Raw genomic sequence first — 24,323 nt, 5'->3', positions numbered from 1 at the left:
GCGGTTTGATCTCTTCTGTTACATACACTTTGCTAACCAAGTGAGAAGAAGAACATAAGAGGGAAACATCACTTTTTAAAAGAGGGATGTTTCCTCAATGCTTGTTGTCAGTAATTAAAGTCTGTTTGCAGTGATGTGAACAAATACAGACTCTTTGTTCTGATTCCCATTATTGGACCAATATTAATTTTGAACAATGTAGGGAGTGTGTATTTTATTGTGCAACCTCACCACACAGGTCAGATCATTTACATGTGAGGCTGATTATGTGAATTTATGTTTATGAACAGATACAAAGAAAGTGATTAAAGCCAGCACATGTGCAGTGTGAGAGCACACAATGAACTGGATTGTAGTGAGCAGTGACCCATGCTGAGGATCTGCTTCGATAATTAAAGTTCATTGCTTTTCCATTGCGTTATTTTTTTTAATTTATAGTGTAATTTAATTTGGCATGGGGTGGGGTAAAAATAAATAAAGTGCACTTTAGAGTCTAATTGATGCTGGTTTATCTTTATTCCTGCACCCTCAGCATTCTTCCTCTCCAACCAATGAAGTTAACTAGGCGCAGTATGGAGTGCAGAGGAAGATAGAGGGGAGGGAGAGAGGCAAAGGGAGGGACAGCCGAGTGAGGAGGAAGCAAATAAGGAGGTTAACGTGTGGTGCGGGGCTGCAAATTAGATTTATTCAACGTCCATTGTTAGCTAGCGGCTTTGGAAGGCAGCAAAAGCAGAGTCCATTTTCTACTTTCTCTTGTGATGGAGATTAGCAGAGGCTGGGCTTGTTTCTATTTGAAGAATAATGAAGAGTGTCTGCCTATACAAAGCATACTCTACTCTTGCAGCAGGTACTCTACCAGCCCCACTTTCTCACACATCCTCTCTCACTCAATTGAAATGTAAAAGCATGCAATAGATTACACATCCTGTGTTCATCCAATTTATAAAATAAAACAGCAGTATGGATATGTGTGGTGGCACGGCAGTCAGAATGTGGAAGTAAGTCATGTGGAAATGCTAAACTCGTGGGGCACCGTGCACTCACCAGGTGAGAATTCCTACAGAGTTGCTTTGCTGCCGAGGAGCACTTCACTTTACTGTAGCAACAAAGTCCTCCTAATGATGTGCTTGCTGAAAACCTGCACTGAACCAAAGCCTGGCTCCCTCCGTAGGAGGTAGAAAGGGGAAGGGATTACCTCACATCGGTTTGAAAAAATGAGCTCTCTAGCATGCTTTTTGCAGCGCTCCTTTTCTTAGTATCTTGACTTTTTGCAGCTATATTTGGGAACCTCCCAAATGACCGAAATGTAAGGATGCATGTGACACCTTAGTTCATTAAGAGAAATAGGTAGCAGAAAGGTAGCCTTTCATAGGCTCCCATGACAACGCAACAATGTCTGGAACAGGCCGTAGAGAGGCAGCCTTACAAAGATTATGTAGCCCCACTACTCTGCCTCCCTATAATTCACTCTGGTCCTGGTGGAGTAAAGGTGTCAGCCAAGACATTCACACCGCCGGTTCATCCCAACAGAGAAATGGAATGATGAAAGGAAAACACCAGAGGGGATGGGGGAGGACAAGTGGCTTTTTTAATGACTTTGGTGTTTGATGGGAAGGCTGTTAATGAGGAGGGCTGGGATAAGAAGTGTTGCTTCCCACGTAGAAATAGACAAGCCTGGGAGGAGCTTGGAGAACAACCCGACTCAGCTTGCTCAATGCGGTTACATCCGAGCAAAGCCTAACCGAGCTCTGCAGACCACAGGAGTGTGGGATGAATAGAGTTTGACTGTGAGGCAGGCAAAGATGGCATGGAGAATGAGCGGCTCCTCTTTTTCTTCTCCTCTTCCCCTATCTCCCAGAGAGACAGTGGCAGCTCTCTTGTGGAGATCAGAAAGGTGGGAGATGGAAAGTGAGCGGGAGTGGGAGAAAGAGGGAGAAGGGAGAGACACAAGCCCCAGGAGGGTACATCTCCAGTCAGTAATTCCACTGGGGCTCTCCTCACCGCACTTCAGTTTCCATCTCCAGATGAAAAATAAATAACCTCTTCAGACGTCCTCCCTCTCCTCTGAGAGAGAGAGCTTTCCCAAGAGCAGCGTTCATTTTCCATATAGTTATCTCTCTGTCTCCCCCTTTTAACTGAGGCTTTCTTCACACACTGTCACAAGTTCACTGTGTCCACATGTGTGCTGGATGTAGATGACCATAGTATGTGTATAATGCATGAGGGAACCATGTGTGAAACATTTATTCAGAGAGCATTAACAGACACATTATTACTACACTAACTACACTTTGGTGCTCATAATTCATTTATATTTACATCTTTTAACATGTCAAATTAGAAAACATTGCAATACTGCTTTATAGTTTACACATTTTTACTTTTAAGTCTGTTTATCAACAAACAAAGCAAATGTTACCTTGACTTTTTCTCACATGCAGAAACGTTGAACGACGAATAAAGTGGAGAATTTTTTTATTATTTCAATGTAATGAGGGACACGTTTAACAGCAGCAAAACTATATTAAAACACGCATGTAAACATTTCACAAAACTCCTGTAGTATAAGTCTTACGTTTATCTTATCTAGTCGATGCGCACTGCTTTCTGAGAGTCTCACACTTGTGAGGGCATGCTACTCTTGCATGCAAGTACTTTTTATACTCAATAAGTGGCATGTGAGAAAAACACAGGGTCAGTAATTGGTACGCAAATGGTGGTTTTGGGGAAGAAGTATTATTTTCTAAATTCACTCCTTTTGCCTCTTCACATTCAGCTTCATGATGACTCATACACTAAAGTATTAGATTCATCATTATACCTCTACCCTCTGAGCAAGATTGTTCTGGAAAGCGTTGTAAGGCTGATGGCCTCGTCAAGAGAGAGACTCATGGCCGATTGTGCATGAGTGCTCCCTGGTATCTGATGCTTCTCCCTGGGCGCAAAGGTTGAAAAGAGGAAAGGATGTCTCCCATGTATATGTCTGGTGTCAGTGCCCATTTTGTATGTGTGGACGCAAGTATTAAGCTGTGTTGTTGATTCAGCAATCATGTTGCTTTGCTTGCTGGCAAAATGTGTCCTTTCTTTTCAAATGATGTCCATCTTATACTTTGATTTTCCACTTTCTACACCTTACATGTTCTGACAACAGTTTTATGTCCGGACTCTAGAAAGGCATACCTTGAGACATGTTCTAAAATACAAATCCTCACTTCCTGTCAATCTCCTTTTCTATGTGTCTATTCCATTGCCTGCACTAAGGATGATAATGTTCAGCACTTTAATCTGGACGTCATATTACATCCTTTTTCGGGTTACATGGCAGTATTTCCTTTCTTAACTCTACAATCAACTTCCATTCCTGATACCTGTAATGAGTGCTCTGCTTAGTGCTGATATCGCACTGTAAATCCGCTTAGGATCCCAAGCGTTGAGCCCAACAGGGGATGAGGTAGCTGCACTCCTGTATGCTCTCTCTCTTACATGGTTCATAGCTGTAGCCTGTGTTGACGGGTATTTTGTGTGATTTTGCACTCCACAATCAATTGTGTCCGCATCGATTTACAGAAAGCTGGGTGAAGAATTGTCTCCCTATGGGGAAACAGACATGCGTGCACTAAGAAGTTCTTATGCTGGCTTGTAAACTGGAATATCCCACTTGAGGCTAAGAAAAAATGAAAGGTAACATTTTTCAAAGCATAGTTGTGCTGTGTTTGAGGACTGTTTGTTCACCCACATCGAAAGCATGCATTCAATTATAGACAAAGGTGTAGACTCAAATGAACACACACAAGCTCACTTATAACCAACACTTATTCTCAATCCCTGAAGCTGTCACTAGAGAATGTAATGTGTGCTATGCCATGCTGTTTGATGAAACCAATGTATGTTATGTAAAGTTTGCCATAGGGTAGTGTGACAGGGAAGGTCCTACAGTATGGTCATATATTTGCCAAGACATTTTTCAATCTGACTATCATGATTGAATATTTCCATTGTACAAGTGGAACTGTGTGCATTCAGGAAGACAAGTGATATCCGAATACAAACGATAAGCAAGAACAGCAAAATCGACTCGAACCGTTCTCTGGGAGTCATGAATATTGACACTAAATATCACAGTAATAAAGTCATTTGTTATCCAGTTGTTGGTATTTATAGACCAACTAACATTGCAATGTGTTGACCTTGTCAATAACAGAGTAAAACATCCAATTGTAGTGACCATGTTTGTGCTGACACAACAAACTATTAAATGTTGTATGCAGTTTAGTCCTCACACTCTTACTGCCTAAAGACATAAGTAACCAGATTTTCAGAGTTATTTTTATAGCATAGTTAGACACAGGCATTATATCATAAAACCACACCTAATGTGCCTCTACCAGGAAGTCTCTTACTGCACCAAATGGGTCACCAATTGAAGCTGCTTTTCCATTCCTGGAGAACATTCAGACCCAAGTACATTTGGAAATACCTTTCCAATTTGCCATGTTTTTTTGGTGATGCAGCATGGTAGCAGCTATTGCTCCCATCTCTTCCTGGAGACACAGACAGCGACTCATGTCGGGTACATGACAAAAGGAAATGAATGATAATCAACAGAATATATTCTACTGCACTTCTCACTCCTTTTCTTTTTTCCCAAGAAAGGTCTCTCACCTTCCTTGCCAGTATATCACACTCATTTGCCCCAAATATTTATATATACCACTTTGCCGTTTCTCCTTGGTATTCCTCTTCTCTCCCACTGCAATATTTATTTTCTCAGCCTTACCTAACCATTTCTTCTGAACCCTCTCCTCTTACTTCACTACATTTATGAATTACTTTCTTGTGTTTTTGCATTGATTTGCATTACATATGCTTAATGGCTTAGTGTGATATACAGTAGGTCCTGTATCCCTCTGTAAATGCCCTAGTGTGGCATTGGTTCTCATGCATTTTTCTTCAGAGGTTTTTGCTAGCCTTTCATATGAGAGCCAGACATATCTAGGAAAATATTTCTTATTGGTAACTTACTACCCTCTCTCTCCCTTGGTGCAAACCATGCAGTCTTGTCTTTCATCTTCCAGGCTTCTCCTCAAATGATATTTTTGTCTGAATTTTCCCTTGAACATTGGTATTGTATGATGTTCCTTTTGACCTCCCTCTGAATATGCCCTTCTATGTGCCATTCTTAAACAACTTCAACATCTTTAATAGGGCCAAACCAATTACCTCCACCATCATGAACAAATGACAGCTGGTCTGTATACAAGTGAATACCTGAGACAGAATGGTGACTACGAATGTGTTTCATAGGTGAGGAAAAGGAAAATGTTCTGGGGAAAATAATGAATCAAACAGACCATACTGGCCAGAGTGAAGCCAAGAAACAAAGGAATGCACAGTTCCATATCACAGTCATTCTACTTTTTTCCCCTTGCCTCTTGTCTTTGTTCATCTATTTTCCTTCTATAGACCATTCTGTCAGCCTGTCTCCCTCCCTGCTGAACATATCTCATCCCTCCCTTCCTGCTTGAACTCTCTTTGGACTCCAAATGCTAATTCAGTCAGGCACTTAATCAGACATATTAATTCCATATCTCCCCTGATTGCACTAATTCCACTCAGCAAAGCGTTTCACTGCAGCTGAATTTTGACATGGGGTGCTAACCGAGGTTTGTAAAAGCATTACTTTAAAACAAATGTCATGTTCTGACAACAAATGTAATGCAAGGATAATACGCTGGTCACGACTCTACATGGGGCAGTCTGTGTTGTATCATGTATCTGTTATCCTTCTGCCCTACAGCCTTTGTAATTCCATTAGACAAGTACAGTATGTGTTGTGCCATCCTGGGAAGAATTACATGAAGCCTTCATATTAAAATAAATGGACCTTCTTGCACAAATTGGCCGGTTACAAAATACAAAATATGGCAATGTCCACTGTTTTTATTTATATGGCATGGTATGTTGGCATATCTGTTTGTTTTTCACAAAAGGCTGGTTGTATGTTGAGGTGAATATTGACAGTCTTTTTACTGCACAGTGGAAACACACATTTATGTACATGTACACAAACACATACTCTCGCACACATGTACATAGAGCTAAACAGAATATGCCTGAAAAGCCCATAAGCTCTAAGATTGTCTACCAACAAATGGTGTACATAGCTGAGACAAGTATTAATTAAAATCATATTAAACTACTGATTTAGCCGTATTTTAATTTAATTAAGTTACGGATTATGTAATTGAGAGAATTACAAAATTGCTTTCTTTGTTCAAGATAATTGTATTCCATCTTAATGCCTGATTTAAAGTATGTTAATTTATTTTTATCTCATCATCTTTCTACTAAGACTTTTTTCTTTAAATGGAAAATATGGCCTGGAATCTCTGTGTGCCTGTCTGTGCATCATGCCAAAGCTTAGAGATTTCATGGATCCTTTTAAACTTCTTGATATGATCTCTGCTTGTTTTAACAAAACCAGTTGAAATCGAGATAGTATATTAATATAGTGATTTAACAAAGATATTGTACACTATAACTTTAATAAACTTGTTTTTGAATGTTTTAGTAATTTACATCTATCTTTCTTTTTTCTATATATACTTATTTTTTCTTTTCAGTCTGGCCATTTAGTAATCTGTCCTGGCAAGGCCCTCGTCAGGACACAGATGGATTTACCATTAGATAATGACAAATGGCAGACGCAGCTGAGCTGATTTCAGCACTTACTGCTCCTCTGGGAGCCTGTACTCACCACACTGCAAACCTCACTGACCACCCCCACCCAAGATCTTAATTGAACGAGTGGCTGTGCAGCCAATTGATTCAGCCTGACATGCATTTCTGGTCATTTCCAGTGGGTGATGTAGTGTGACCTGCAGGTCAAACTCTGCTGCGATCTGGAGCAGAAGGCGCTGACATTAGTCTTGATTTGTTGGACTACTACTCTTCCACGGAGGGACTTTATCTCTGTGAGTTCATTGGAGATAAAGAAAGTAGAAAGAAATGGCCTAGTGATCACTGATGTCTTGTAGCCTTGTAGCCACCCTAAGATACACAACTAGAGGTGTATTGGATTGACTGATGTTGAAGTTGTGATGAGATAATAAACACTGACCTGGTGTCCATGCAACATGTAAGCCGGCATTACATTTGTATGGAAAGAAGTGATTAGTGCAACATTGTTTCTATATATATTGTTCCCAATTGACTCTACCTACAATGTTAGTGCTGCTTCATTTTGTGGTGCAGAATATGCCCCACAGAAGAAAAAATGGTCGTCAGGAAGAACATAAAATGTTGTTTCATGTCTGTCCTGAAGAATACCCAACCACAAATGAAGCAGCAGCTGTCTCTGACAGATCAGGCTGTCTGCATGTTTAAGTTGATGGTAATTATAAGAGTATGGTCCTTTCTTCTAATAAAAAAGAACATATATCTTTTGGGCACGTTCTGAAACACTGGCTCTTGACAAGCTTTGAAAAATGCAATGATGCAGTGTTTTGTCAAAGAAGGAGGAAAGCCAGGGGGGGGTGTATGTGTGTGTGGGCCGTGGGGTGCAATATTGATGTTGTTGATAATAACAACATTGATAATGATTACACCGGCAGAGCCCAAATCCATCATCGCTATCTGTGGACATAATTTGTCATTCTTAGTGATGTGAAGCCAGAAAGTTGTTTCTGCTGCACTTTATGAGGTTTCACAATATGTAATAATTGTGTAACTTACGTAACCAGGTAATTTTGTAAATATTTTACACGTAGAGCTTGTAAACAATTATGTCTTATTTTCATTTAATTGCAACATTGTATTTCAATGTATGTTTTTGCCATAATTATAGAGCTTAGAGCTGTAGACTGGATATATGAGTTCAGTTGAGGCTTCAAAGTCCTGTCTGAGATATTCTATATTTTCATCAATTAATATATATCTCATAAAAAAAAAAGATTGATCCTACTAACAAGTTTTGCCTAGGTCAGTGGTTCCCAACCTTTTTTCCCAAGAGCCCCCCCAAATGAAGTTGCCCCCCCCCCCCTCCCACACACACACACACACAAGGGGGGAGGGGGGGCGGCGCAACAGCGGTAATTCAAGTTTAAAAGTCTCAAAACACAAGTTTAAAAGTCACAAACTGGATGAATGTGAAGTATTGTGTTAAAGGAGGATGTAAGGCATAATTAAGGAGCACTATTGGAGTGACTGATGGTTATTGGACTCAGGATTAATTCATTTGGATTCCCGCTGTATGAAGAAATTAAAGGACGCCGCAAGTGGAAACAATTCACAAAGGGATTAAACTGTTTAAAACACATGCTCAAAGTAAGCCAGATTTTGCCGATGTGTTTCTGTGGATTCAAAAGTCGTAAATAATCTACAAAATGGAGGAGACCGATCTGATCGGAGCAACTGTGACAAATAATCTGAAACCGGCACGGACAATGACTATGTTTTAAAAATGCGCTTATCCAGAAAAGCTTGGTTTGGACACTTTACGGGCAGAAGAATCATTTCTATTAAAGAAAGAATTATACATTTCTGTCTTTTTATGCCTATAATACCTACTAACTTGATTTGTTATTCAAATGAATGAATCAATAACTTGTTATGTTTTATTGTAATGTAGAGACAAGGCTTTTAGTGACAATAATGTATTGCTTTACAATTATATGTAAAAAAAAAGTCTAAATATGATATTTGGCCTCAAGTCGTCTGAGGCCTGGCGCCCCCCCTGCGATCTTTGGCGCCCCCCCCCAGGTTGGGAACCACTGGCCTAGGTAACCAAAGTGTTCTTTTTTAGATAAACATGAGCACTGTACTACAATCTAACGTACACTGTGTTGCAGCCTTCAATACTCACTTGAGCAGCGAATCTTAGACAGTCACCAACGATTATGCAATTGACTTTAACATTTGCTGTAACAAAAAAGGTGTTTTGGGCTTTATTTACAGTACAAATAAAAGGTTGTTATATGTTTTAAAAGACTTGCATCTTCGAAAGAAACAAAGTTATTCAGGAGTTGGTCTACCATAGAAAGGCTAATACATGTTTAGTTTTGGCCTGTGTTTTTAGTATTATTTTATATTGTAGGCCTTTTGTCGCAAATATTTCTCAGGTTATGATTTAGCTATATTGAACGAAATCTTATTTGCAATATGCTGATCATTTTTTACTGTACAATGCAATTGATAGACATCAATTTCTAGTCATCTTCATCCAGACCACACCTGTTTATAGAAACGTATACATATCTTAATCTTCTAGCTGATGGGTACAAGGAATGCATGCTCTCTAGACCGACTGTTTATCTGCCAACTCAATTGAGATTGGTCAATATTACATGGACTACAAATAGAAACATGAAACTAAATATTGTCCTGTCTTCTGCAGACTCTGCATTTAAATGTATTTACAGTATATGTTTATAGCAGTTACAGTAGGCCTTGCTTAACTTGTTTAATCAATGAGAGGACATCTGTTGAGAAACTGTTTTATTTCACTCCAATTGGCTAGTTAAGAGAACCTCTTATTCATTTAGACACATTCTTTCTATTCATTTGTTTATTATTGTATTGGATGGGTCAAGATATGTTTGCATTTTATTCACTGCTGGTCTTCTGAGTGTAATGCAACTGTAATAGGAAAACACTTCTCACTGGCAATGCTGCATACATGACATGGAGACAGCAGAACCCTTATCGTAGAACAAAGACTGGGGTCATGATAGGCTCACACAGTAATGCTCCTCTGGATCAAACACACGCTTATTTGCTCTCACAGTTCCTGCTCTGCACTAATGGATGGCAGGTGCGATGGAGAGCTTTATCTCGGTTTGCTTTTGTCACCCATAATTTATTCAGCAGGGTCTGCCCTCTGTGTTGTGTGTTTCTGTGTGTTTTTTTGTCCTAAATGTGTGTGTTTGTGATGCGTTATGGCTTTGCATGTCCCCTTGTCCCTGGGGAACGAGCTCTTCCGACTTTCAGTTGTGTACTGTGAAGTTCCTCTTGTTATATCAAGGTTCTAAAAGGCACAAAAATATCAGCATCAGCAGAGATTGCTGTGGAAGTGGTTGAAAGGAAAACTAACAAGATGACTCGATGATTATTTAGAAACAGTAAAGAGAATTTTGAATTAGATATACTGTAACCTGGGGGTTTAATAAACTGCATTTTTGGTAGTTGAGTAGATACATCATAAACTTTCCAGAACAGCACATTATTCAAGGCCTGTATCTTATGAAACTTAGTGGAACTGCAGAAGAAACAAACTGTATCACTGTTAGTCTGTTTTGAAAATATTCTTACAGTTTTGTCTCTTGTGTTTTTCAGGGACAGCTTTACGGTGGATTTGAAGTTAACATGAGGACGACCAGAACCCCTTGGAACAGTGATTGAATTGGCAGGTGAGAAATAACACAAACCCAGAAGCCATCCTAATGTGCCATAATGCTTTCAGAAAACAGATAGATTGAAAGAAAATACTTGTTTTTGGCTTTTTTTCATGTCAGAGGTGTATGTGGTTGATTGAAACTCTAATTAGGAGACAAATATGGCATATTTTTATTCAAAACTGTGCCTGAACCACCTGAGAATAGACCTTTTCAGCCAGAATAAATCACTCTTATTACCGCTGAAAGCTGCACTTCTTAAAATGCGGAAACACAGCAGAGTGCAAAGGTGCCTAATTATTGGTGGATCGGAAACTATACTTTACCAGCATATATCTGTGTCTTCTGACCAATGGATGCTGGTATAAGCCTCAGCCCCCTTTGATCATGAAAAGGATTTAGTTGGGAAAATACATAAATGACGGAATTAATTAATGAACTTTGCGCTATTTCTGTCCCTGCACCTTACACAAATGTGTTGTGGCTATTTCATGAGTGAGCCTCAAAATACTTTTAGTCACATTATATAAAAGTATATTTTTGCTCTATGCTATTTAGGGTTTGGTCAAAACGGCTTCTTTTTTTAAATGCCTCCACTTAAGTTAAAGGACGTTATTGAGCAATTGGGCTTTACTTTCAGAGGAGAACACCTTGAAAGTAAATATGAATTAAACATTTCTGTTCAATCCATAAAGACAGAATCATTTGTGGATTTGTAGCATGTTTAGGAGGTTGTCCATTGGAATAATACTTTTGGGGAAAATGGGGACATCATTCTAATATATGGCTCTTGGTCCTTTAACATACCCAGACAATCTGTGGCTTTTTTACAATCATCAAGAGAATTTGTTCAACATATTGGCTCCCACATTGGTATCTGTATTTTATTTTAGCCTTTGATACTAGCTTGTTCACAATGGCAAGGCTGCTGTACTATAACTTTATTTTGTATCCAAGGCCAAAATACACACAGGTGCTGTGTATAGTATATTTCACAAGATATATGTTCGAGTCTGTGTCACTGCTTGGATTAATTAGTGAGGCCTTAACTTTACATTTTGTCTAGCAAGTTCCATTACTATATGTAGGAAAAGCATATGGTTGTCCCCCACATGTGGTACAGATAGTAGCATAGAGAACATAAATGCTGATGCAATGAATTGCACAAAAATACAGTTTGAAAACAATAAATGTATTACTGTTCATTCTGTATGTAAAAGATGAAATACCAAATTAATATCAGCTCCATTACGAAGGGATTGCATTGCCTAGAAATGATTTAGATGATACAATGACAATGACAGAGAGAGATTCACAATATGTCTGTGGTTCCAGTGTTGCTAAGTACATCAAGCAAAGTCTTCCGTATAGGCTTTACCCAATCACCTCAGTGAATGAGAAATTACCCATGGTTGCTTTGAAGTCTATGGAGAAAAGGGAAAGGGAGTACGATATAAGGATGGAAGAATAAGGAGAATTGTATGACTCAAGCAGTGTTTCTATGCTGGCATCTCTTCTCTCATATGTCACCTTTGTATCAGGTTTTTGGAGTGCACACAGAAATACGCCACTGGTGTCAACAGTGCTGGTGGAACTCATGTATGTAACTTCCACTACACGCCTGCTCTTGGTGTGAACTACTGTCGCTCTGTCTGGGAGCTTTTACTTGCAACCACTGTTACTCAAGGCTGATGATGCTGTTTTTCTGTGTTGGCCACATGTTGCCATCATTTTTTGTCTATTATCCCTACCACAGTATATCATTCTGGAGATATCGATACAGAAGCATATCAGAACCTGACTATGTGGCCTCTTTGACAATCTGTTTTGTCGAGATGGAAACTCACATATAAAAGTGATGATTGCCAGACCTCTTTGAAAGCTCAATGGCATTCATCTTATTCAATATGACTGGCATGAATAGTTGCTATTACTTCAAAGCTCCTTTTCATGTGCTGTTTCTCATATTTTACCCACCCTTTATATCTATGGTGCAGGAGATGGTGTTTCTGCATGAACATGATATTGAATCTGTGCAATGGAATCAATGTACACATTTATTTTTTGTCCAACAAGAATAATTACATATATGTTCACAATGTGTAGTCTCAGGTTGTGAAGAATTATTGAATGAGAAAATTATAACTCTTCATACACTATTACAGGACTATTGAAACTACGATTAAACAAACACCTACCTGCAGAGGCTGTCTGGGAGCATTACTGTTCTTTGCAAAGCAATCCAATAGTCTTGTAATATCACATTTCTTTACAACCCATTTATAAGACAAATGTGTAAGCACAGTCAATTGAAGTCCTGAATAAAATGAGTGCACTCTGCTTTCTTTCCACCGTTTATTCTTTGCATTTTCCTTTGAGATGTGATTGTAAGCATCTCCAAAGTGGGTGTATGAATATGAAGGGAGAAAGTACAAAAAAATAGGGCTTGGTATGAAAGAGCGAGGATATTTATTATTTCATAAATGTACTCTTCTTTTGTAAGTCTTCTACTTTGTTTCTGGCGGAATAGATTTAAAAAAAAAATCAATTTAGTGAACTTAAATAATAGGTCATACAATAACAAAATACTATGACGTAAGTTTTATAAAGTCCTTGATCAGTCTCAATTTGCCGCTGTATCATCCTGTAGTACGATAATAAAATCCAGCATTCAGAACTGAGAAGCCTCAACCTTTTTCCCTGTGTGTATCGAATCAATAGGGGAACAAGTGTGTTGTTATTGTGAGCTCAACAAGGGCTCTAAATTGTTCAATGTTAACTGCAATTGTAATACAAATCCCACAATCTTCCAGTATAACCAAATAATAGAGTCAATTGCCTGAACCCAAATGAGGAACACAATTAGTTTATTTTCATTTTTAACGACTCACAAACCCCTCTGAAGACAAACACACACACACACATGACGAAGCTCAACATAATCTTTTTCTATTCTTAAATACACAAAAAATAATTCTCAAATCATCAAACAATACCACACGCATAATTTCATATTCAAGTTCATCAAAATAGGGGATGGAAGTCTACTTATTTCACAAATTATTTGTTGTAATAACATGTTTCCAAACCACCAGAGGTCTCCCCACACTCAATGTTACCATATTAATGATACCAACTGTCATTGTGGCCACATTTTCTTACTGTCAATTAGATAACTTGCAACTGACCTTCAGTCCAACTGATGTTACCAGTACACTGACACATCAATCCAGGAGACATTACAAGAATGTGTCCTTGAGCATGTCTACACTGAACAGATGTTACAATCAGTGAAATGGCTTCAGAACAGAGGTGTAGTATCCCAGTGTATTTTCAAACGGATTTTAAGTGTACAAAGCCAAATGAATGAAATCACACTTTCAATCTTAACAGGCTCTTAATGTTATTATATGTGTTGACACTGTAGCCTCTGGTTTTGTAGATATCATCAGTGTGCTCCCTATCACCCTCTTATCTCACATGTTCTCTCAAGCCCCAAGCTCAATCACAGGGAGGCTGGGCTGCCTGGATGTCCGGGTTTGCAGCCTCTGAATGACCTCTGCGTGGCTCGGTCAGACTCCATGTGATGCATGCCAACCCTGACCTCAACCGGACACCGCAAAGACAGCGGTATAACGGACTGACTCCTTCATCACATACTTAAAAGGGTCGTGGTTGGAAGCCATTTTCTGCCTACAGCCTCTCTGAAATGTTCACAGGGTGAAGAATGGTTTTATCAATACCTCTTGTCACCCACAAGCCCCCACTGCCAACACGCTGCTCAGTGTGAAACAAGGAGGCTGTCACGTACACAGCTTGTAAAGATTCTCACATGCTAAAAGCATACACCACGGACACGTTCTGCCATAGAAAAACACCTTCTGTTGAAAATCTGGGCAGTTGCTGCAAATCCTTAGAGTAAAGTGAATCGAAATACTGTGCATAAGGACAAAATAAGAAATCAGAAAATCACAATTAATGACTCCATTTAGACATTTGCTCCACTGTATTGATACATACAGTATGTTAATACTTTTCCTTTATTGTAAGTGTGTGAACAATATCTTATTTTGCACATTCCTGCTTAGGTGCATGTGTTTGTACCAGCTCATAGAGAAGCATGTGTATATATAACCTTGCATGTGTTTTCAAGGCCAGCAGCTCTAAACAAGCTTCTCGTAGGCACTTTAGGCCAATTGACATTACTGCGGCTCATTTGTCAGGAAAATGCTCGGCTCGGGGGTCATCTTCTGACCGAGGGGGAGGCCAATTGCGCTGTCCCTGTGTAGAACTGGGCGGCACCTGAATAACAAGTGTGATGCACTGAAATAATGATACACCGACTTCATCACGCTGTTGTGGCACACCTCTATCTCTAGCGGATACTGAAACGTTGACTCACAAGTAAAGTATAGTCACTAATAATGTCCTCATTCAAAAATAGAGAAAGATGCGTCATATTCAGCAGATGTTTGCAGAAATTAACACTGGGAACTTGTGGGGGCTTGCATTGAAAATGTATGAGGTTCCAAAAAGTTGTAACTCACAACCTTAACTTTAAGAAATGTTATGTAGAAGCTTGAAACTTACAGTGTACATACTCTGAGAATGGACCTTTCCCTATAGGACTCATTGTGTCGTTAAAGTAGTTAAATTGTGGAAATGAACGATACTAAAGTTATTCTAAATGTTGTATTTGGTTCTAATATACTAGGTAATTGCACTTTTTTCAAACAATGTCAAAAAACATGTCTGGAGTTTTCCCATTTTTTACATTTGTTTGAATACAAATGTTTGAGTTTACCATACATGCAATCTAGATATAGATGTTCTCTCCCCAATCAACACATTCTCAATCCCAACGTGGCCTATGTTGACGTTATGTCAGGGTCCCTGTCGTCACTTTCCAACGCAAGGGGGGGCCCTTTAGCGTCAAGTTTTAACTATCAGGATAGCATAGAGCTCCCTGAACGTTGGTAATAGAGGAGTTGGGATCGCGGTGAAATGCTCTCCGCAGATCCATTCTCACAGCGTTTATCAACCTTTTTCTTACTCAATATCAAGACACACTTATTGTTTTTACTTCTTTATTTTAATTGAATAATGTAGGACTTTTGTTGCCGTCAGTTATGGGGAGAGAAGGGGCTCAGAAAACTGAAATCTGTATTTTTTCATCGTTTTTCCTTCTAATTTTGTATTCTTTTCTAAACCACACACTCTTATTTACTCAACAATAAGACACAATTATCCTTGTGTTTATTTATTTGTTTGATTGTATAATGTCGGACTTTTGGAGTCCGTCAGGACCGAGGGTCGGAGCAGCTCATAGGCTGCGTCTCAGGTCGGTTAAATGGAATCCTTGCGTCCCTCACTTGCGTAGTTTCCCTGTGTTTAATCCCTCCCACCAGGGAAGCATGGAGAGACGCATGGAAAACATGAGAAGCAGGGAAATGAGTTTTAAGAGTAATGGGACATCGTTTCCTCCGGAGCATCACGTAAAGCAACGTCCGTTTGTGATGACGCCGCACAGCTGATATCTGACAGCAGGTTGTTTTCACACACACCCCCGCCTCTGTTAGTACGCATTTACTGACATATACTTTTGTATCATCTGCTGTAGACCCAAATGAATAAAATAAAATAAGAACTCATTCTTAAAAAAGATAAACGCCATTCTTAAAATGTATAAACGAAAAAAGCGATCATGAAAATGTTTCCAATAAATGAATAAAATAATTTTTGACCACTTTGTTGTTCAGATATATCACATATTTGTAACTAAATTATACATTAATTGAAACAAAACACAGTATAAACTGAGGAGTGACTCTTGTGAGTTTCATGTATTTTCTTCACTCCGCTGGGAAACTGCTCTCATGTCAAGAAGCATCAGATCAGTGCATGCACTGCATCGTCCAATCAGTGAGCGATACACAGTAAGGGGGCGGAGCGAGTGCCTGAGGATTTCACCGGAGGATGGTCTGGTGGTTCCTCGGTTATCGCTCCTCCATTATCGCTCTTCGATCCTCGGTCCTCCAACATGGGACGCTACTCAAGATGGCGCAGACAAATCAACTTGGTTGGTGATACCGAGGAGCAAGGAGCGAGGAAATGAAAATAACCGACCTGAAACGCAGCCATAGTAGTTGCTTAAGAGAATTTTACACCCGGAAGCAAGTATTCTCTCCGCTTTGCTCAAACCCTGTGATTAGTCCTCAAAATCTGTGATTGGATGTTTTAGCCGCAATGCACGTTGGGATATGGTGTTTATGTGATGTGAAATCCTAAAAAAAATGTTTTTAAATAAAATAATACTTTACTCCTAGTGTGCTTGCTTTTCTCTTTGGATTGGAAGTCATCACATAACGGCATTGTAATACACGGTTCGGCTGCATTAAATATTACACATCTGCTGTAGTTCTTTATTTATAGAGCCCTGATGAGAAGACTTCTGGACAAACAGGAAGAACTGCCGCGGAAACTGAATATGTGACGTGGATCATAAATATATCAGCAATTAAACAACATCATACATTTCTCTTAACACAATACGTCTCCCTGCAGTATCAACACTAATTCGGCTGACTTTTATATTTGATCCAATTGGTAGATAGGCTATATTTACACCATAACGGTGCACAGCTGATAGAAAGGGACACCTGGTGGTTAAAGCATGTTATTGAATTGTATTATTTTTATTATTAGATATTAATAGGAGACACAGTCAGACAAACTAATAAGGCTTTATTTAAACATTAAAGAATACTTTAGGTTAAGGTCTTCTTTTGAATAAGAAAAAAGCTTTGGGGGTATAAATATTAAGCCTGACAAAGTACTAATATATTGCTTTCCTGCAATGTTAACTACTGTATGTTTAAGCACTTATTTTAACTGATATTATACATATGTATTATACTCTTATAAGATATGTAGATAGTATAAGAAATGTACAGAATATGACAGTTTAATGGTGGAGGTATACACACATATTGATAGATGTCTTGTGATGCACTGTTGAGGAACCTGCGACCCAGGTTTTTCATCTCCGACCTTGTCAGGTATTGAACAATCAATAAATAAAGAACACAGAATTATTAAATATAAAACACAGCATTTGTGTGATTATACTAAATGATTTACAAATAAACACCACTGCATATTTACAACTGTTACACATGCTGATGTAACGCAAATGTTTCCAACTTAGGATCAATAAAGTCTTGTCTTATCTTATCTTATCTTATCGTATCTTAAGATGATCGATGGCTACTGCCATATTTGCAAAATATGCCTCTGAACCTTGACAAGTGCATGCTTCAGGCTTATCAATTAACAACAGGAGGGGTCACAGACATAAGACCAGCTGTTAAATAAAGCTCTTCTGACCTTAGCTGTCATGTGGGTATACATTAATGCTGCCCATTATGGACACAAGCAATTTTCACCCATTTATTAATGTTTTAAATTTGAGTGTTTCCTATCCCCTAAACCTCCAGGGATGTTCACAGTTTAATACTGACAACTTGTTATTATGGGAAATACGAAAACGTCTTTTAAAACTACAACTCCCAGTAGAGACGCGCCATAGAACATGTTGCGAAACACACAATAGCCAGCATGTGTAGTTCTGGGGACGGGGTGGGGGAGGGGGGGACGGGGTGGACCCGTTCAAATCCAGTTTTGGACAGTCTGCCGTGGTTCCATCCCATTTCAAAGTGTTGTTCGACGCTCGGCGTAACCCGCGGAGCTCACTCAAATATCCAAATACAGAGCTTGAGGACTAATCACAGGGTTTGTCAAGCGAAGCGGAGAGAATACTTACTTCCGGGTGTAAAATTATCTAAAGCAACTACTATGAGCTGCTCCGACCCTCGGTCCTGACGGAATCCAACTTGTGTTTATTAATCAAACAAATAAATAAAAACACAAGGATAATTGTGTCTTATTGTTGAGTAAATAACAGTGTGTGGTTTAGAAAAGAATACAAAATTAGATGGAACAAACAATGAAACAATACAGATTTCAGTATTCTGAGCCCCTACTCTCCCCATAACTGACCTCAACAAAAGTCCTACATTATTCAATTAAAATAAAGAAGTAAAAACAATAAGTGTGGCTTGATATTGAGTAAGAAAAAGGTTTATAAACGCTACGAGAATGGATCTGCGGAGAGCATTTCGCCGCGATCCCAACTCCTCTATTACCAACGTTCAGGGAGCTCTATGCAAGTCAATGGGACTCCCTGATAGTTGGAACTCGACGCTAAAGGGCCCCCCCTTGCGTTGGAAAGTGACGACAGGGACCCTGACATAACGTCAACATAGGCCAAGTTGGGAGTGAGAATGTGTTGCCCCAATTGTTAAAGCTTGCTAAAATAGATTTTCATTTTGTGATGGTGCAAAAACAAACAAAAGTTAATTCAGGTTATAAATTAATTCAGAGGGCAAGCAAACTAATTTGCCCATATGAGACCCTTGTCTCGCTTATAAGGGTCTCAGTATTTTTCAACAATTGCAGTATTGCAGGAATGGTGTAAGGTTTGGAACTTTGCAAACAGAAATTACTAAATGGATCCCTTGTCCCATTTATCTCAAAATAATTTATGTTTTTTTTTTAAACTCAACTACCAAATAAATCCATTTAAGTGTTTTAAATTAACACAGTGCAATAAACGTTTAGATAAACATAACAATCTGCAGTAAATTAGCTTTTTGTCTGAGCTTGTTGTCAGGGTAATTAAAAGTAAGACTGCTAGGAAATGTCCGGCAGGCATGAAGTTGAAACACATGCCACGTGACCCCTACTTTCAAGGTTCAGCTCTGGAGACCCTTATTGAATGTGTCTATCTGCCCTACATTCCCTGTTTTCTGTATGTTTTCTGTAATAAAGTCAGGAGAATAAGTGCAAAATGGCCAAAATGAGCTGTCTTTCTTTAAACAAGCCAACCTTAAATGATAGGGGTCTGGAGGACTGGCCAAAGAGAACAAAAAGATGGAAGCCAGGGCCAGCCACACCATGGGCTGTCGGACCAAGAACTCCCCCCCCCCCCCTAAACTAAAAGGGCAAATTAATAAGCTAAACTAATAAATAAAGCCGCGAAAACTGGACTACCAGGTCCTCCAGGCTAAAAGGGATAAACAAAAAGACATTACCAAATAGAGCGCTAAATCCTAACAACAGATAACTGACTGCTGCAGTGTCAGGCAGCAGAGTGTGAATCCTTCTCCTACAGTCTTCCTTTTATCCCCCGTGATTAGCTGGAGTTGGGAACACCTGGGCAGAGGCGGAGCCAGGGGCAATACGGAGAGAGAACACCAGGAGGGGAGCACGTAACAATCGTGACATTCTGATCTTATGCGTTTTCTAAGGCTTTTCCGACTGCCAGTTCATATGCACAAACTGTAAGAAAGAGACTGAGGTAATAATTTACGCTGAGACAGAATGCTTACCTGTGGCTGATGTTACAGTGGCTCATTAGATGAGCTTGCGTCTTCCTCTGCTAATGGCTTTTCCCCCCCTTAGTTTCCCCGTTCATTGTATTCGTTTCCAATTAGGACTTTATGCTGATGTTAATGAGCTCGCTGAAACCTTTTCTGCCTTTTCCATGGTCACACCAGACTGTGAATTGAAGAAAAGCAAAAAACAGGAAGCACAAAACCTTTAGAAGTACATACCTATCATGCATTTCTATGGTTAATTTGTACATACTAGCTCCATATTGTTAATTAAAATTGTATTTTTTTAATTATTTTTTATATTATTTTTGTATCTTATTTGTACATTTAACTTGTGTAATGCTTGACACTGCTGTTGGAACTAAATAATTTCCCAATTTGGGATAGTAAAGTATATATCTATCTGTCTATCTAATTATCCATGCACTGTGTCTTGGCACTATTGATGTTATTGGTGAACCAAGGATTGAATCAAGGGACTGGAGAAAAAGCACACACAAATGGGATAAGATGTGGATTAGTGTGGGTATCAATGGAATTACCTGGGGGGGGGAAGTCATGGATGAATTGCTTGTTAAATTGCTGTTTTTTGGATGAATCAAATTCATTTTACCATCTTGTTATGGATGGGACAGCCAAGCTGTGAGTGGAAGCACGTCAGGCTGTGGGCAGGGGAGCAGCTGTCAGTTTGTCTCACTTGGCTAGTTAGCACCAATTCAAAGTACATGGCTTGTATGTTTCACTTGGCTAGTTAAAACAAAAGACACCGATAAAGAGCTACAGTAAGACCATCTTCAGTTTTTCCCTAGACAGTTGTATACACTCTATTTAATACAGGCATTGATCTGTATCTTACATTTCTAATTTCCTTGTTTTAATTTAAATCAATGTATTTTAAGTTACTGTCTATAGCCAAATAAGCTTACACAATATAAATGGAGCATATTGCCAGCTGATGAAAGCCTTTGCACTTGCAGTAATATACATTGGGTGTTTGTAGCGAGGCAAAATACGCTGCAAAAAATATTTAGCAAAATTAAAATGGACCTAAATCAAAACGCATTCAAAATGTATGTATAGGACAGTGCAATGTTTTGATTCTCAGTTTAATGGCAGTATGGAATAATTCAATGTAGTGCAACTTTCATGCAGTGATTTTTTTAAGAAACCGGACTCAAGGTTGACTAAAATATCTGTTGCAAAAGTCTGGTTAATTATTCAGTAAACACCTACAGATATATACAGCTTGGTAAGCAAGTTTGCTGGTGTGTTCACACATGTAAGTGGTTGGTGCTATGTTAATGGGATCAAAAGGTTATCTGCAGATGAAACACTTAGTTAATTATTAATGGTTTGTGTGTGTGTGTGTGTGTGTGTGTGTGTGTGTGTGTGTGTGTGTGTGTGTGTGTGTGTGTGTGTGTGTGTGTGTGTGTGTGTGTGTGTGTGTGTGTGTGTGTGTGTGTGTGTGTGTGTGTGTGTGTGTGTGTGTGTGTGTGTGTGTGTGTGTGTGTGTGTACAAGTACAAGTACAAAGAGCCTAACATGTGTTTTTTCTGAGAAAGACTTCCGTTAGCCCCTTATTTCTGATGCTCTCCTGTTGTGTATTAATGACTCAAATCCACCTAAATAAATCATTAAAGGCGTTGTTGGGAGAGTACCGCAATAGTCATTTGAGATGAATCACTGAAGTAAAACTGGTCAGTATGAAGCACTCAAGGCTAAATAAAGAAAAGAGAAATACAGGTCTATTTGATAATCCTTATTGCAGTACAATTCACACTTTTGTAAAGACAATCAGACGGCATTTATATATAATTGAGATAGAATTTCTACCAGATCAGAAAGTGGATAACATGTGAGATCCAGAAGACAAAACAATAAATTACTGAAAATATATTTGATTACAAATATAGAAGCAAAGCCGTTGACTCATGCTGAGTGACACACTGCTTTCAGCTTTCTCATTTTAACACAACAGTCTCAGCAGTCACGCAGCACTTCCTGACACCGGCTCAAATGAGGATGCTGTGTCCTGTTTTCACTCTACTGAAATCCTGATACACAGCTTACATTTTTTTTGTAAAAACAAAACTGAATGCAAAAATATGGCATCCCAAAAAAAATACCCAAATGATATAAACCTTCATCCAATCTATTCATTGCAGTAGCGGTTGTCGATGTACTGCAATGTCTATGCTGTGAGAATGTAGATAAGAAAAGAGAAGAAGGCTTGTGGTGGGTATCCCTCCTGCACTGGAATCTATAAAGGATTCTGGTTTATATTTGGAGCTGATGCAAGATTGCTGGCATTATCAAGGAGTGACCTGATTTGATTTATATCTCATTAATCTCCATCTTTCTCTCTCGCTCTATCCATTTCTCTCTCCATTGCACACATGCCAACCTTCCTCTGACTGTTGCACATCTTTCTCGCTACAATCTCTTATCGGTCTACCCCCCCTCCATGCCATTCAGTGTGAAAGCCAAATCTTCTGTCCGTCACTCCTAACTAAAAGTTCATAATCAGTGGGCGCTCAAGCATTTAGTGTGTGCACAAGCCTTAGGACAAGCCCCTTTTCACTTTCCTCACCTTTAAAAAGAAGCCATGCATGTGTCTGTAAATATTAAAGATAGAAACATGTTGTAGACCACAGAAAGAGAGCAGAAGAAAATCACTCAGTGCTTTTTGCCAAGCAGTGGCTTCAACAGACCTATTCTGGGGGCTTTAGCCCCACTAGAATTTCCTGTAGCCCTACTAAATAATTCATTCTTGCCTTTTCTGGCTGATTTATAATGCGAAAATACGATACGGACTCCAAAATTACTGTACCCATCAAAAGAGCTGGGAGGAGGGCCCAGTGGAAACTGCTGTGCTGCACAGTATGTGCATGGTGAATCTGCAGCTCTACAATTGGCCACACAAAAAAAAAGAATGGTATGATGAAACATGGGACTTCTACAAGTAAAACATATATTTAGAACATTAGCGTAGAGACACTCGGAACTAGCTGAATATTTTCACTGCCTGTGAAAGATGGTAAGCTATTAGGGTCAGTGCTTCAGATAATTAAAACACATGTTCTTCTTTCACAAAGAAATAAGACCAGCTTGTATTTAAATACAAGTTTGTGAAAGAGCTTCAGGTGTATTGCCCCCATTTATCTGTAGATTGATGGGCTAGATTTGTCTTTTTTTTCAAAATCACGTGTATCATAAGAAAAGTAACACAATATGAAGTGTATTCCTTTTTTAACTCAACATACCATACGATAATACTTTAATGGTCAGATCAAGTCTGAAATTGGACTTGCATCACAACAGCTCCATGTGTAATCAACATATTGATAGAAAGGTTTGATATGAGATACACAATGAAATCACTTTCTGTGTATCTGATGTATGATGTTAGATGCAGCTGATAATAAGACTGAAAAGTGTGTACTTCCTGGATGAGAAGGACATCAGCCATATCAGCCATTGTATTTATGCAGTATTCATATTCATTAGTTTTGTCATTCAAAGAATCTCTTGTTTGTATGGCTGCCAAATGTAATTCAGATTGGTCACCTATAAGTGATCTGATGGCAGAACCTTAGGAAATGTTTGTCAGTGAAGAAGTGAAGAGCTGTTTGATGTATTTAAACCCTGATGTAAGGACTCATGTGACATGCGAGGGTCTATACAAAGCCACATTTGAAAAAGCTTTCTTCACAGTGTTTGAGTCATACAGGCTGCACTGTAACCAGGGACGTGCACAGGTACGGGCTATTGTTGCCCGGGCAAAGGCCCGTTTGGCCTTTTTGGCAGATCTGCCCCAGAGCGAGAGTTCGTTTTTCTTTTTTCTGTTGTGGCCGAATCAACATGATAAGCCCACAATTAGTATTGTACCGTCTCGCTGCGGGAAACACACTTTGTCAGCGCTGTCATCTGCCGGTGCGTTAAGACCACCTCAGTGTCGGATTTTGGAAACTTGCTTTTGAATTGTCTCATGGCAGTTAGGGTATAAGGGACAAACCAGGGGACTTTACTTCCTCTTGATACAGTTGGTTATTTACCAAAAAACAACTAAATATAGCCTACTTGTTGTTATTGTGCTTCTGTGTCCTTTCATCTGTAAACTCGCTCAACGGTGCCGCTCGCTCTTGTTTCTTGATCGCCCTGTCACGGGTGAACAGTTCAATGTCCCACTTCATTGTAGGATTTCTGCCATGTCTCCACTTTAGTTTGACCATCTCTGTTACTAAGTTATGGAATACTGAATAAATAAGTAATTAGATACCTTACCGTTACTGTCTGCGCTCATAAAGAATGATAAGAATAATGCATATTGAACTGGTTTAATTAATTAGTGAGTTTATTTAAGGTAATTAGTTAGAGGCCCAATTGTATCAGTATGTCTGGACTGCACAGCAGTTACAATGGTCAAACTGCATTAGAACAGAATTGTCCCCATGTTGTCTTTAATAGTTACTAACATT

At 39.1% G+C, this 24,323-nt stretch overlaps 1 protein-coding gene across 2 annotated transcripts in view; it reads left to right on the top strand.

Annotated features, from left to right (window-relative positions):
- lrrc4ca (leucine rich repeat containing 4C-a) overlaps nt 1-24,323 on the top strand; it is a 101,614-nt gene that overhangs the window by 69,153 nt on the left and 8,138 nt on the right. For both annotated transcript variants that reach the window (XM_079681480.1, XM_079681479.1), the window contains one exon: nt 10,333-10,406. The gene's annotated coding sequence lies outside the window, so the exon portion shown is untranslated. The remainder of the gene's footprint in view (nt 1-10,332; nt 10,407-24,323) is intronic.

Source organism: Notothenia rossii, assembly GCF_949606895.1.
Source record: "Notothenia rossii genome assembly, chromosome: 5".
NCBI classification, from domain to species: Eukaryota; Metazoa; Chordata; class Actinopteri; order Perciformes; family Nototheniidae; genus Notothenia; species Notothenia rossii.
The sequence above is the reverse complement of the archived record's forward strand: the minus strand, read 5'-3'. Positions and strand labels throughout refer to the sequence as shown.